This window comes from Rhincodon typus, chromosome 5 (genome assembly GCF_021869965.1).
Source record: "Rhincodon typus isolate 14 chromosome 5, sRhiTyp1.1, whole genome shotgun sequence".
In the NCBI taxonomy this organism is placed as follows: Eukaryota; Metazoa; Chordata; class Chondrichthyes; order Orectolobiformes; family Rhincodontidae; genus Rhincodon; species Rhincodon typus.
In genome coordinates, this window is record NC_063336.1 from 95,375,951 (window position 1) to 95,388,982 (window position 13,032).

At 38.7% G+C, this 13,032-nt stretch overlaps 1 pseudogene; it reads right to left on the reverse strand.

Annotated features, from left to right (window-relative positions):
- Positions 1-9,077: 9,077 nt before the first annotated feature.
- On the reverse strand, positions 9,078-9,193 carry LOC125483243 (annotated as a pseudogene).
- Between the last annotated feature and the right edge of the window lie 3,839 nt (positions 9,194-13,032).

Sequence of the window (13,032 nt, forward strand, 5' to 3'; positions counted from 1 at the left end):
TGTGGGTGTGAATGTAACTGTAGAGCTTTGGAAAAGCAAAGCACTGGGGAACAATATTTAAAGAGGCACTCATGAAATTCTGTGCAAATACTCTTGCAATTCATTTGTAACATTTACCAAAAAACAACGCTTAATATTGTGAGGAACTTGAGGTGCAAATCAAGTATGTGTTTCTCCATCTTTCTTTGTTCATAGCAATATGGATTAGAGAACAGCTTCTGGTAAATAATAAACGAACTGAAAAACATTGGATTAATATATGATACATACAGCAGTTATATGGGGAAATTCATTGGCAAACAGCAGGATTAGTGACAATTCAAGTTTAATCCTGGTTCATCATGTTTCTTGTACTAACTTAGTTAAAGGGGAAACATATTTTAGCAATTCTTCATATTTCTAAATAACATAAAACACCTTTTAAAAAAAAACTCTTGTGCCTTATCTTTTACCATTTTATTCTTTGGAATTGATGTTCCAGTGGTAATCTGAAAACAGACTACTGAACCATGCAAGTCTGCAGTAAAAGAAGAAATTAATACCATTCTGCCTGCATGAATTCTTTGCTGGTGCAATCCTCAACAGTTTCTACAATCTTCTTTTGAAGAATGCAATGGCGTCTGCCACACTTCCCATCAGAGAACAATCCACTCTTCAACAACAGTTTGCAGGAAATAAAGCTCCAAAACCTTTTTTTTTGCTGTTGAGGTGATAATTTTAAATTGATGGCTCTCATCACTGATTGCTCCACCACATTTTATTCCTATTCATACCATTGGAATCCTTCATAATTAAAAAAAAATACTAAATTCCCCTTATATTTCTTGACCCTGAGAAAATCAAAGAACCCCTACTGTGTGGAAACAGGCCATTTGGCCCATCAAGTCCACACCAACTGTCTGAACAGCATCCCACCCAGACATGTCGGGGTGGCATGGTGGCTTAGTGGCTCAGTGGTTAGCACTGCTGACTCACAGCGCCAGGGACCCAAGTACAATTCCAGCCTTGGGCGACTATCTGTGTGGAGTTTGCACATTCTCCCCGTGTCTGCGTGGGTTTCCTCCGGATGCTCCGGTTTCCTCCCACAGTCCAAAGATGTGCAGGGTAGGTGGATTGGCCATGCTAAATTGCCCATAGTGTTCAGGGATGTGTAGGTGAGGTGGGTTACAGGGGGATGGGTCTGGGTGGGATGCTCTGAGGATCAGTGTGGACTTGTTGGGCTGAAGGGCTTCCTTCTGCACTGTAGGGATTCTATGATCTAAGATCTGTGATATCCCCTACCTATCCCTGTAACACTGCATTACCCATGGCTAATCCACATCTCTAGACACTATGGACAATTTAGCATTGCCAATCCACTTAACTTGCACATCTTTGGGCTGTGGGAGGAAACTAGAGCATCTGGAGGAAACCCACGCAGGCATGGGGAAAATGTGTAAACTCCATACCAGACAGTCACCTGAGGGTGGAATCAAACCCAAGTCCCTAAAGTAGCTACTTGGCTACCCCTTGTTTCTGTATCTCAAGTTTTCCTGATAACATCAGCTTGTTGAATCCATGCTATATAACTCCAAATATTTTAACATAATTTTTCAATAGGGCATCCAAAACTACTTAAAGAAGACCCATTCAATATTTTGTACAAGTTTATTGTTGTATTTTTATTCTTGGATTTTATACTCCTACCTACATAACCTAAAACATTGACCTCTTCTATGGCTTTACCTACTTCCATTCAGTTTCTGGGAACTGCTAGTATTCACAATCTTCTACATCTTGCCAAGAATTGTGCAATTCCATTCTTTGTTCCCTTACTGAAATATGCCTCATTTTTCTTCATGTTAAATCTGTATCATTTATTTTGCTAAACAGTTTTATGACTTCCTGAAGTCGTTGAACTATCCTTCTATCAATGTGTTTCCAATGTCAACACACACCCATTACTCTGATTCTTTCTTTCTGTCTATTAAGCAATATTTAATCTTTATGCCATAAGCCTAAATTTGTCTAAAACATATTTTAGTCAGTAAATCTGTTGAAAATACTCTGAATACCAAAATTTGCTAAATTTACTGCATCTTCTTTATATACCTAGTCTATCACTTCTTCAAAAATCTGTTTGTTTGTTAGATCTATACAATCCCCCCAGAAGACAGCAGTGCTTGCTTTCATGATTAATTCTTGCATTGCTATCTTCTTCATAACTTTTACTTAAATTACAGATTCTAAGAGCTTGGCCAGAAATCAAACTATAAGTAACTCATTCCTTGGTCTGTCTTGATCAAAGGCATTGTATTGGTTATTCTCCAATGTGGTAGAACAAAATTTAATTTTACATTTGTGTACTTTACATTTGTCTCGCTGATCCCCTAGTTGACCCAGAGTGTGGATGGCGTTCACAGTTGACAAAGAAGGAATTATGATTAAATAGTCTCTTAATTGCTGCGGTATGCACCCAAATTGTTTTCCTGTCAATTCAATTTGATGCCTCCTGCCCTAGCAAAGACCAGAAGAGATGCACCCTGTTGCTAAGTTTAATTTGTAATTGTTTTGAAATGGTGGCCTTCCCCACCATAATTCTTTTCCTCTAATCTTCTTGAGCAGGAAAGCATTCATCTCCCTATCAGCTCCATTCAAATTTGAACTTTTCTCTCTTCTTTCATGAAGAATGCCACCACTCATCTTCTTGTCCAAGCTGGCACACTTTCTCCGTCTCTTCTCAGCCATTCTCTCTCCCATAAAGTGGAATTCTTACCCTCCTTCCAACGCAACTTGAGTTGATATTCTAAACCTCCCCACTTTGACCATTCATGCCAGTAGCATCTTCCCATCTCCACTCAACACGACTCCTTCAATGCCATTTTGATCCTGGCCTGCTACAATGCCAGGGGACTGAACACTGTTGCATGCAGTGGTCTTGTGGCTTCTTGATCATGCATTGTGAACATTCTTCCCCCATATCAGGTGGCCAACTCTCCAGGACTGTCCAAGCGTCACTAGGAGCTAAAGATTCGTTTCTAGGGGAATGGAATTGCCAGGTGTAGCTGAGGAGAAAAATTATAGAGGCATGAAAGAAAGTGTAAATTATTCATTTTCTTTGAATCCTTTAAAGGGCAAGTGAGTTCCCTCCACCTGGAAGGAGACTGGTGTCCTGTAAAGATGGATGCTTTAGGCAATCAGTGGCACTCATAATGCAGGCCGGAAGTTAATGAGCCATATACTCGGAAGCACGTCATATCAAACTTATCAACTCAACAGTAAGAACATGTAGAACAATTAATCCCCTAAAACAGCAACAGGAGAAACCCAGTAGCTCTGTTTCTCCTCTTCAAACGCACAGACAAATGGACTCAGAGTCCAAGATGCTAATGATTTCAGTGAGCTTTAGTACATCCATAGGAATTCATGAATTATTAATACTCTTACAAACTGGCTGTTACCTCAGGAATGAAAATCAGAATTGAAAAACAATGAATATTTTTATTTTTATTTACAAAGCACTTTTTATGATCAACACAAGACAATTAATGAAGTTTTTTGAAATGTAGTGGCATAGTAGGGAAAATGGGCTACTAACTAATTTACAGAGAGCAAGTTCCCACTATGGGATAATGTCTAGTCAATATTTTTTGCTGATTAAGACATAACTGTTGGCCAGGTCAACAGGGATGACTTGCCTACCCTCTTTTTCAAACAGTTACATTCTTCCAAACAGCCAGATTGGCCTTGCTTTGACTTTCATCCAAAGAATAGCCCCTCCAACAATGCAACACTCTCTCAGTATTCTACCCTTTACATTTGTGTTCAGACACCAGAGTGGGATTTGACCTCAGAACCTTGTGACTCAGAGGTGCACATGCCAACAATTGAACCATGGGCAACACTTCAATTACGATCATGACAATGTCATTGCTGTTTCTTGCTTAACATTCCTTTTCCAAGGTAATTTAAAGTGTTTAAAATGTATGCAAAACTGCTCTGCCTTTTATTTTGTACAGTTTCAGAAATAATTTGCATGAAAAAGCATTTTCAATGAGAAAATCAAACATGGGCAACTGGGATTTCTGCCAGCCTTATTTGATATAACTAGCAACATTCTAATGCACACTGGATAATTATTTCAACTGCATGTTTCTATTATGACATATAATATGACATATTTACAATTTTGCACACTTAAGAAAAATAGTATTTACTTAAAATTTGCCTTTAATATTTGCATGCTATCTTGAGCTGGACTATCACTAACACCTGAAAAAGGAGCAAGGCTCCAGCAGCTTGTGATTTCAAATAAACCTGTTGGACTATGACCTGGTGTCGTGTGATTTCTGATCTTGCTTTTCCATCTAGTTTTCAAATATCACCATCATAATGTATTTGCAAAATGATCAAGTTAATCTACTGTGTAAACTTGAAATATTTTATAAAGCTGAAACAATTAGAAGAACTTAAGTCCCTAGCTTGCATTTCCCAAGAGCTAAATGCAATTACATACTAAGAACATTGCATGCCATCTAATCTCTTAAAAGTGAAATGATACATATTCCAAATGGGCTAGACTTCCCTCTTGGATCATCCTCTAAGGTATCAGCAATTACTGATAAATCTAATAGAGAGTCACACCTGAAGTGTTCAACTAGCCATTCAAGTGCTGTTTGATCTTGTGGTTTTTCCAAGATTATTCTGTTTTGTTTTAATTTCAGATTATGAATATTCATAATATTTTTGTTCCTATGTCATTGCCTCAAAAACTGGTTAACCATAAATTGTTTTTATCAGTGTAATCAGATGGATTTCCTCACAACTGATACTCCAAATCAAAATAAAAGAAGTAACTCTCCATGAAAGTAGAAGGAGGGATATGGACATTTGTGTATGCAACACTTTAGATGGCCTCAAAGTGCAATACACTTCAAAAATTTACGTCATTTGCTATAACGTAGGAAACAGTGCAGTCAATTGTCACACAGCAAACTCCCACAAATAAAACTGTGATTCTGATCAGAAAATATATTTTAGTGACTAATTCAAAACAAATAAATAAATATGTAGATGCTGAAGAATTGAAATAAAAGCAGAAAATGCAGGAAATATTGAGCAGATCAGGCAGAATCTGTAGAGAGAGAAACAGTTAACGTCTCTGATTAATAACCTTTAATCAGTTATGCTGATAATTCAAGAATGCCTGGAAAACAGTTATCAGGAGGCTAGCCAGAGACTTTAGCTGTTGACTATTTCAACCCTTCCAAAATAACTATCATTGTAAACAAAAAAAACATGAAAATAAGCTAATCTTTAGAGCAGACATCTATTTAAAATGAGTTAATTAAGAAAGCAGGATTAAGCAAAACAAGTGCTCTGTTTTTTTAAATAGTAATATCCTGTCACCATGACAGCCTCATATTTAGAAAAAATATGACATCATTTTTCTGCACTCAAACCTCATCAGCAGATGTTCAGCTCATCTGTGAAAATTAAAACTGCAACATCCTGTTGCTAATAGCCTTTAGTAAATCTCAGTGTTGGTTTCACTCTGACGGGTTAACTAAGAGTAGGCTGGAATTCCTCTCTCTTTGTGTCACAGATTGGTGCAGTCTTTCAGCAAGGAGCAGGCTAATCAGTCATATACCATAAACCCATAATGGGTAGCACTGGATAATGCATTGCAACTTCTAACAATTATTTTTAACCAACCTGTTTGGATGTATAATGACACACCTCCAGGGCAGCTAGGACTTGAACCTTGACCTTCTGGATCAGAGGTAGGGACATTACCATTGCATGACAAGACACATGCTTTTTTTTTAATCTTTCCTGAAAATACTGCTGACTGAAGTCAATGGAGAGTAATACTTGCTGGGTATGAAATTGGTGTGCCATTCTCCCTTGGCAAATTAAGGTAAAGTTATCCCATTGGTTGAATTGAAACACTAACTCATGGTTTACGCTCTGTTTTCACACTAATTTCAAACACAGATTTTCTCTTCAACTCAACAACAGAAATTGCTGGAGAAACTCAGCAGGTTTAGCATCATCTATGGATAGAAACCAAAGTTAACGTTTTGGGTCGAGTGACCCTACTTCAGAACACACTGTAGCTAGGAAAAATATATATGCTGAAGGTGAGGTTGGGTGGGTGGGGTGGTGGAAGTAGATGATATGTGGATCTGGAGCCCAGAGAGAGCACAACAGTTGGGCAAACAAAGGAATGGATAATGATCAGCCACATCCCCACCCCTGACACCACATCTCACGGTCTGGACAGTGTATTCCCACACCTTTCTGCAGTTTCACAATGTTACCCAGACACATCGAACCACCAGCCTGGAAATGACCCCCTGTTTGTACAGTAAAACCATGCCAAAGTGCCCCTTATGTTTTCTCTTAACATCGGTCAGTCTGGACCTTGTAAATATTATGTCTCAAAGGTATGTAAAGATGATACCAGTGTATAATGGTCTAACAGATTTGATCTCAGTGCTTTAAGGTATCTATAGTGTGCTTCTAGCAGTCCTTAGCTTTAGCTTCCAGCGAGATGTTTATTTTTCTGTCCACACTCAGGCTTAACCAATCAATCACAGTGGACATCAATCAGAAGCTGTTTCAAATAATCAAAAACAGAACAATTAAAAACTGCAATGCTAAGCAGGGGTATGGCACAGATTTCCACTCTAATAAATAGAATGAAGTGTACAGTTAAAATTTCATCATAAATCTTTTTTTTAAGCAGTATGATTAAAATGAAAACATTAAAACAGAAATTATGATATTGTTTTTAAGATGGTATTGTCTTTACATACGTACACAACATGAAATCAATCAAATTTAGTTGGTGATTTTGGTAATACTTCAAGTTTAGACTTCAGTGGTACAGCAGTAAACATGTAACAGTACACTTCACATCTTCAACTACACATGGATATTGTGTATCTGGAGATATTCTGTCATAAATGTAAAGGAACTAAGCTTAATGTCTCAACATAAAATTTATTTGTTGCAGGAGAGGTGATGTACTCATGGTATTGTCACTAGACTAATATTGCAGAGCTCTTGGTAACGTTCTGGGAAAACAGGCTCAAATTTCATTTAAATGTAATGTACCTGAAATTTAATAAAGAGCTGGAATTAAAAATTGACCATGAAACCATTTGTTCACTAGTGTAGGAATCTGGCCTATATGTGACTGCAGAACAACAGCAATGTTAATTCCCCTCTAAAATGGACTAGCAAGCTATTAAGTTCTATCAAATATTAGAAAGGAAAAATAGAATGTACCTACACCAAGGAGACTGCACTGGTTCAAGGGCAATTAAAAATGAACAATGAATGCTGACCCAGCCAGAAATGCCCACATCCTGTGAGTAATTTAAAAAAAAGGCCATATTCATTTGGTGTTAGGAACTACCAAAAAAATTTGTGTCCAGTGCATCTTCAATGATTTACTTTTTTTATTGAACCTCCTTCTGGGAATTTGGGTTGGTTAGAAAGGGTATGTAGCACTTAGTGCATTTGTGTATGTTGTATACTCAGTTTCTCCTGTGCTCAGAGCCTTATCAAATTCATTCAGCGTCTACGCTACAGAGAAACTGTGTGCAAATCCCATTAAGACCCAACATTTATACAGATTAGTGGCAACCTAATCCAAACTCCAGATTCTCAGTGCTTGTTTACAATGAACACTTCAGGGGAGGTCTGCAGTAAGATTTACAATCTGCCCTGCTTGCTTCGGTCTCTCCTTCACAGAGGGCCATAAATTAATGAAAAACATGCTGCTTCACAGTTTCTGCTTAATCAGTTACTGCAAATTTAATCTGAAGGACATTTTGGGGCACAAAGAGCAACACATTATTGGTCGTTGGTGGCAAGCATCAAGATAATATGCGCTTATTTCACACCACCAATGTTGAAAAACGTTTGATATCCTGTTTGAGTTGCAAGGAATAAATGGATGCCAAGTCAAAGAAAGGGATTTTAGGTGGAGTGACCAAAAAGGGAGGAAAATAGAGAAGCTTTAGATTTTAGAGTCTATTAAGGGAATTTCAGAGTATGTAACTAGGTGGCTGAAGCTCAATGATGATGTGAAAGGCTGAAGAATACAATAGTGCCTCAAATCAGATTTTTCTGATGAAGGGTCTAGGCCCGAAACATCAGCCTTCCTGCTCCTATGATGCTGCTTGGCCTGCTGTGTTCATCCAGCTCTACACCTTGTTATCTTAGAACAAAAACTTTTGGAGGGTTTCTAACAGTGGGGAACACCACAAAAGTAGTGAGGGAAGATAGCATGGATTGACTTAGGGATTGCGAATCAGAACCTAGTGTAGGGTGAATGATGAGCAAGTCCTTCCCCTCCTAGGGGTATTGATATTTTGGATGGCATGTGGCTTACAAAACATAAGAAATGGAAAGCTAGCCAGGAGTAATTGAATGTATAAATGACATAAGTGTAGAAGATGTTTTCAGTGGAAGCAGCATGGAAAGAATAGATAAAGATCAGGTCAAAGGAAGGAGTTTGAATGATGGAGATGATGTGAAGTTCGAAGTTCAGGTATGGTGCAGACAGAGATAGAGGTCAAAAGTCACAGAACAGAGGTCATGGTATTAAAGTTGTTCATGATGGCATGGAATTTGTATTGACATTGAACAAGTTTGTTGTGGCCTTATCATACGCAGACAAGTGACAACCAAGTGGGGACCGTCCCACTGAGCTGGAAACAGAGGATGGTTAATGAGGTGATGATAGCATAGTCCATTACTTAAAAGTTTGTGAAGAGTTGAGAGTAAGGTGGAGAGCTATCACACCATTATCAGTCGCAGAATATGCAATGGGAACTCAGCCGATGATAGGCACAACATTAACAGATCTGTTCCTGTCAATACAAACAAATTGTAGTAAACAATTTCCAGTTCTGCTTATTTATGAATAGGCTGCAGTTGCACCCCCAAAACCCCCCAGTTGTCAAAACCAAGCAGAGACTTTCACTCTTTCATATAATTAACTTCCCATTATCTTTTCACCTATAATGATACAGAATTTTAGTACTCTTACTTTGTGCTGCACTTACCAAATTTTTCAGGATAGAAAAACATGGTTAGATGCCACTAAGTAGACGGCAATACCTTAACCATTTGTGTGTTATAAGCCCACTAGCACCGCTTCCATTCTTATCAAGGGGAGTGCGAACAATCTCTCCTTGGCCAAATGGACCAAATATATCAATGCATTTTTTAAAAATTGCTTTAGTTGGAACAGATTGATATAAATCAGATTCACACGACACAGGCTTTACGGCAGATCATAACTGTGATTGAGTTTTACCAGGTCAGTAGCATTAGGGTGTACTGCTGTGCTCACAGTGATGATATATGGTGACCTTTGCTTGTGTTACTAATGCTTTGTCAGCTGCAGTATGAGGAAAACAAGGCAAACATCATCCTGGGCTTTCTGTAAGCCAATGATAAAGGTGTCTCACACATCACAAATTAGGTGATTCTAGAAAAGCCAACCTGTCTGTTTCCTCCACAGAAACTTTACATATTAACTCATGAGAGTTTAGGGAGGGTTACGGCCAACATCTGTAGACTGGACAAACGAGCTGTGAACAACCAGCAGCCCCCGTGAGATATGCCAATGTGGCTGGGTGGCAATCTGAAAAGTATAATGCACTGTGAGAGACAAGCCATGCACAGTGAAGGGAAAATGGATGGAACTTTGGTCACAACAGTAAAAACACAGCAGACAGGTCAAAGAAGCAATGCATGCAGTCTGTTTCAATGGAGAGCTTAGGGACCTTTTTTGCATGTCAGGTCCTTGTTGTATGTCAACAAATAGGAAACGTGAAAAGTTGTGCTTTCCCGAGTGTTAACATTACAGATGATCATTTATTTGCCCATGAACAGCAAATAATAACAACTAAATTTGTAATTTTAGTAAAATTTGAAATAGGGACAATCACCAAGTAACTATCAAATTTATCAGAAGGTAGTAACAAATGGTTCAAATGGATTCTAAATAGGTAAAGTAATTAGTAAGGGTTCACAAGCAACCATGATCAGAGAGAAATGAATGATTAGGTAGTTTGAAGGATATCATTCTCTAGCACGCATGGTACAAAGTAAGGATGCTACACACCATGAGCTAACACGGTCTATATATCATTGAACCCACATCACTGACATCATTCTGCATCACACTCTAGCCATCTCGTCAACTTAGTTAACCAATCGTCACAGATTCTGAAACAGGATATAAAATGGGAAGCGAGCTCACAAGACGGAACTAAATAACTTGTTGTTACTGTCACATTTTGTTTAATTTATTTTCCAGACAACAGACATCCCAGACAGCTGCTTATCTTTCTTCAAGGAAGAGGAGTCCAGAGGCTGCTGGCTTTGAACAGGACAATGATGTAATTAAAAGCCAATTAAATGGATAAAAAATAGGTATTGCCTAATATTGCACAGTTGGAGAAAAGCAGAGATAAATAAGAGCATGATCAACAACTTGCTGCTTCAGCTGGAGTAGAACAGCTGCTGAAATCTCACCAAAAGACCTGTTGATGTATCAACCACCTGAGACAGACACTGGTTCATGAGACCTCGAAGCAATCAGTGTCATAGTGAGTGGTACTGTTGCTTAGTATTGTAATAAAGGAGTACCACATGAAGCAGAACTTTTGAGTGTTATTGCTAGCTGGGCCAGAACCTTCAGACCCAAGAGGGAGTTTTTACACTAGTACATAATTCCACAGGACAGTCAGTTTTCTGTGTCTCACCCAAGAAACATGAATTCACCTGGAAAGTATCAAAAAGCCCTTTCAATTGTACAGGCCATCAATACTAATCCTAGTCCATCTCACAAGATGACCACACGCACATATTTTACAACAAAAGTCACCAAACAGTATTCAGGAATAGAAATAATGACTGAACCATTTACTTATCTGTAGACTCGAGGTGACTGAAGCCAATTGTTTTATTCCAATTTCATATATCAAACATGAAATCCAAGTACTGATTTTATCTCCTCATCCAAAGTCAAGTCTAGTATAGAAGACGGATTGATGGACGCCTATATGGATCCTAAAAGGCTCCCAAAATGTAAATACCATGTAGAAGAAAAATTAATCACTGAACTTCCATTCTGAAAGCATCATTCTCAAACTTCCTCAATTTTTTTTTAATGTCTGCGAATATGTAGGGCACAGGAGGTCCTGTGTAAATAATGTTACGGCATACAAAGTCCTCAAATCACACTAGGTGCAATTCAGACAAGGGCATACTCCCTCTTATAAAAATCTGACATCACTGGTTCTTAAGCTGCCAAAAGATGGTTTTAGACTTAAGTGACATGCAATTTTAAGGGGTATCTGTATTTGAAGCATTTCTGAATTTAAAAAAAAGATATTGCTGCTTCAGAACATGTTGCTTGACTTCTACTGATCTTGCACACTTAATCCTGGACCAGAACTCACCTGGATTTCCGTAGCTTCTTTGGAGCTAAGTGATGGAAACAGAAAAACACACTGTCTTCACAAGAGTTTATTAAAACTGCTGATGGAACTTTCTTATCAAAGATCAAAGGCTTTGTTCCTCTTATGAGGACATCTTTTGCATCCAATCTGGATAAAAATGAAAAGTCTCATTCTTAAACTATGCTATAGTGTTTCCACATTGCTGAAGCCTCATGAACAATTTGTGAACATATCCTTTTCCTCTCTCTATTGTTTAATCACTACTGTCCTTCATTACCACACCTGCTCTTAGATCATAAGACATAGGAGCAGAAATTAGGCCATTCACCCCATCTAGTCTGTTCCACCATTCAATCATGGCTGATATGTTTCTCAACCCCATTCTCCCGCCTTCTCCCTGTAACCTTTGATCCCCATATCATGCAAGAACCTATCTATCTCTGTCTTACATATACCCAATGACCCAGCCTCCACAGTCTTCTATGGCAATGAATTCCATAGATTCACCACTCTCTGGCTGAAGAAATTTCTCCTTATCTCCATTCAAAAGGGTCTTTCTTTTGCTCTAAGACTGACCTGCTCCAGGGCCAGTACATCCTTCTTGAGATGCGGGGTCCAGGATTGCTCACAATATTGTAAATGTGGTCCAACCAGACCCTTATAAAGCCTCAGAAGTACATCTCTGCTTTTATATTCATTCTAGTCCTCTTGAAATAAATGCCGATATTGTATTTGCTTTCCTAACTACCAACTTAACCTACAAGTTAAACTTCAGAGAATCTTGCATGAGAACTCCCAAATCCCTTGCAATTCAAATTTCTGAATTTTCTCCCCATTTAGAAAATAGTCTATGCCTCTATTCTTCCTACCAAGGTGCATGACCTCACACTTTCCCACTTTGTATTCCAACTGCCACTTCTTTGCCCACTCTCTTAACCTGTCTAAATACTTCTTCAGTCTCCCTGCCTCCTCAATACTATCTGTCCCTCCACCTATCTTTGTATCATCTGCAAACTTAGCCAGGATGCCCTCAGTTCCTTCATCTAGATCATTAATGTATAAAGTGAAAAGTTGTGATCCCAACACTGACCCTTGTGGAACACCACTAGTCACCGGTTGCCATCCTGAGAAGGACGCTTTTATCCCCACTCTCTGCTTTCTGCCAGACAGCGAATCTTCTATCCATGCCAGTACCTTGCCTAGAACACCATGGGTTCCCAACTTGCTAGCAGCCTCCTGTACAGCCCCTTGTCAAAAGCCTTCTGGAAGTCCAAGTAGACAACATCCATTGGCTCTCCTTGGTCTAACCTACTTGTTACCTCCTCAAAGAATTCTAACAAATTTGTCAGGCACGACCCCCCCTTGATGAAGCCATGCTGACTTTGCCCTATTTTAGTATTCAGAAATCTCATCTTTCACAATGGACTCCAAAATCTTACCAATGACTGAGGTCAGGCTAATCGGCCTGTAATTTCCCGTTTTTTTACCTTACTCTTTTCTTAAACAGAAGAGTTACATTAGTGATTTTCCAGTTCTCTGGGACCCTCCCTGACTCCATTGA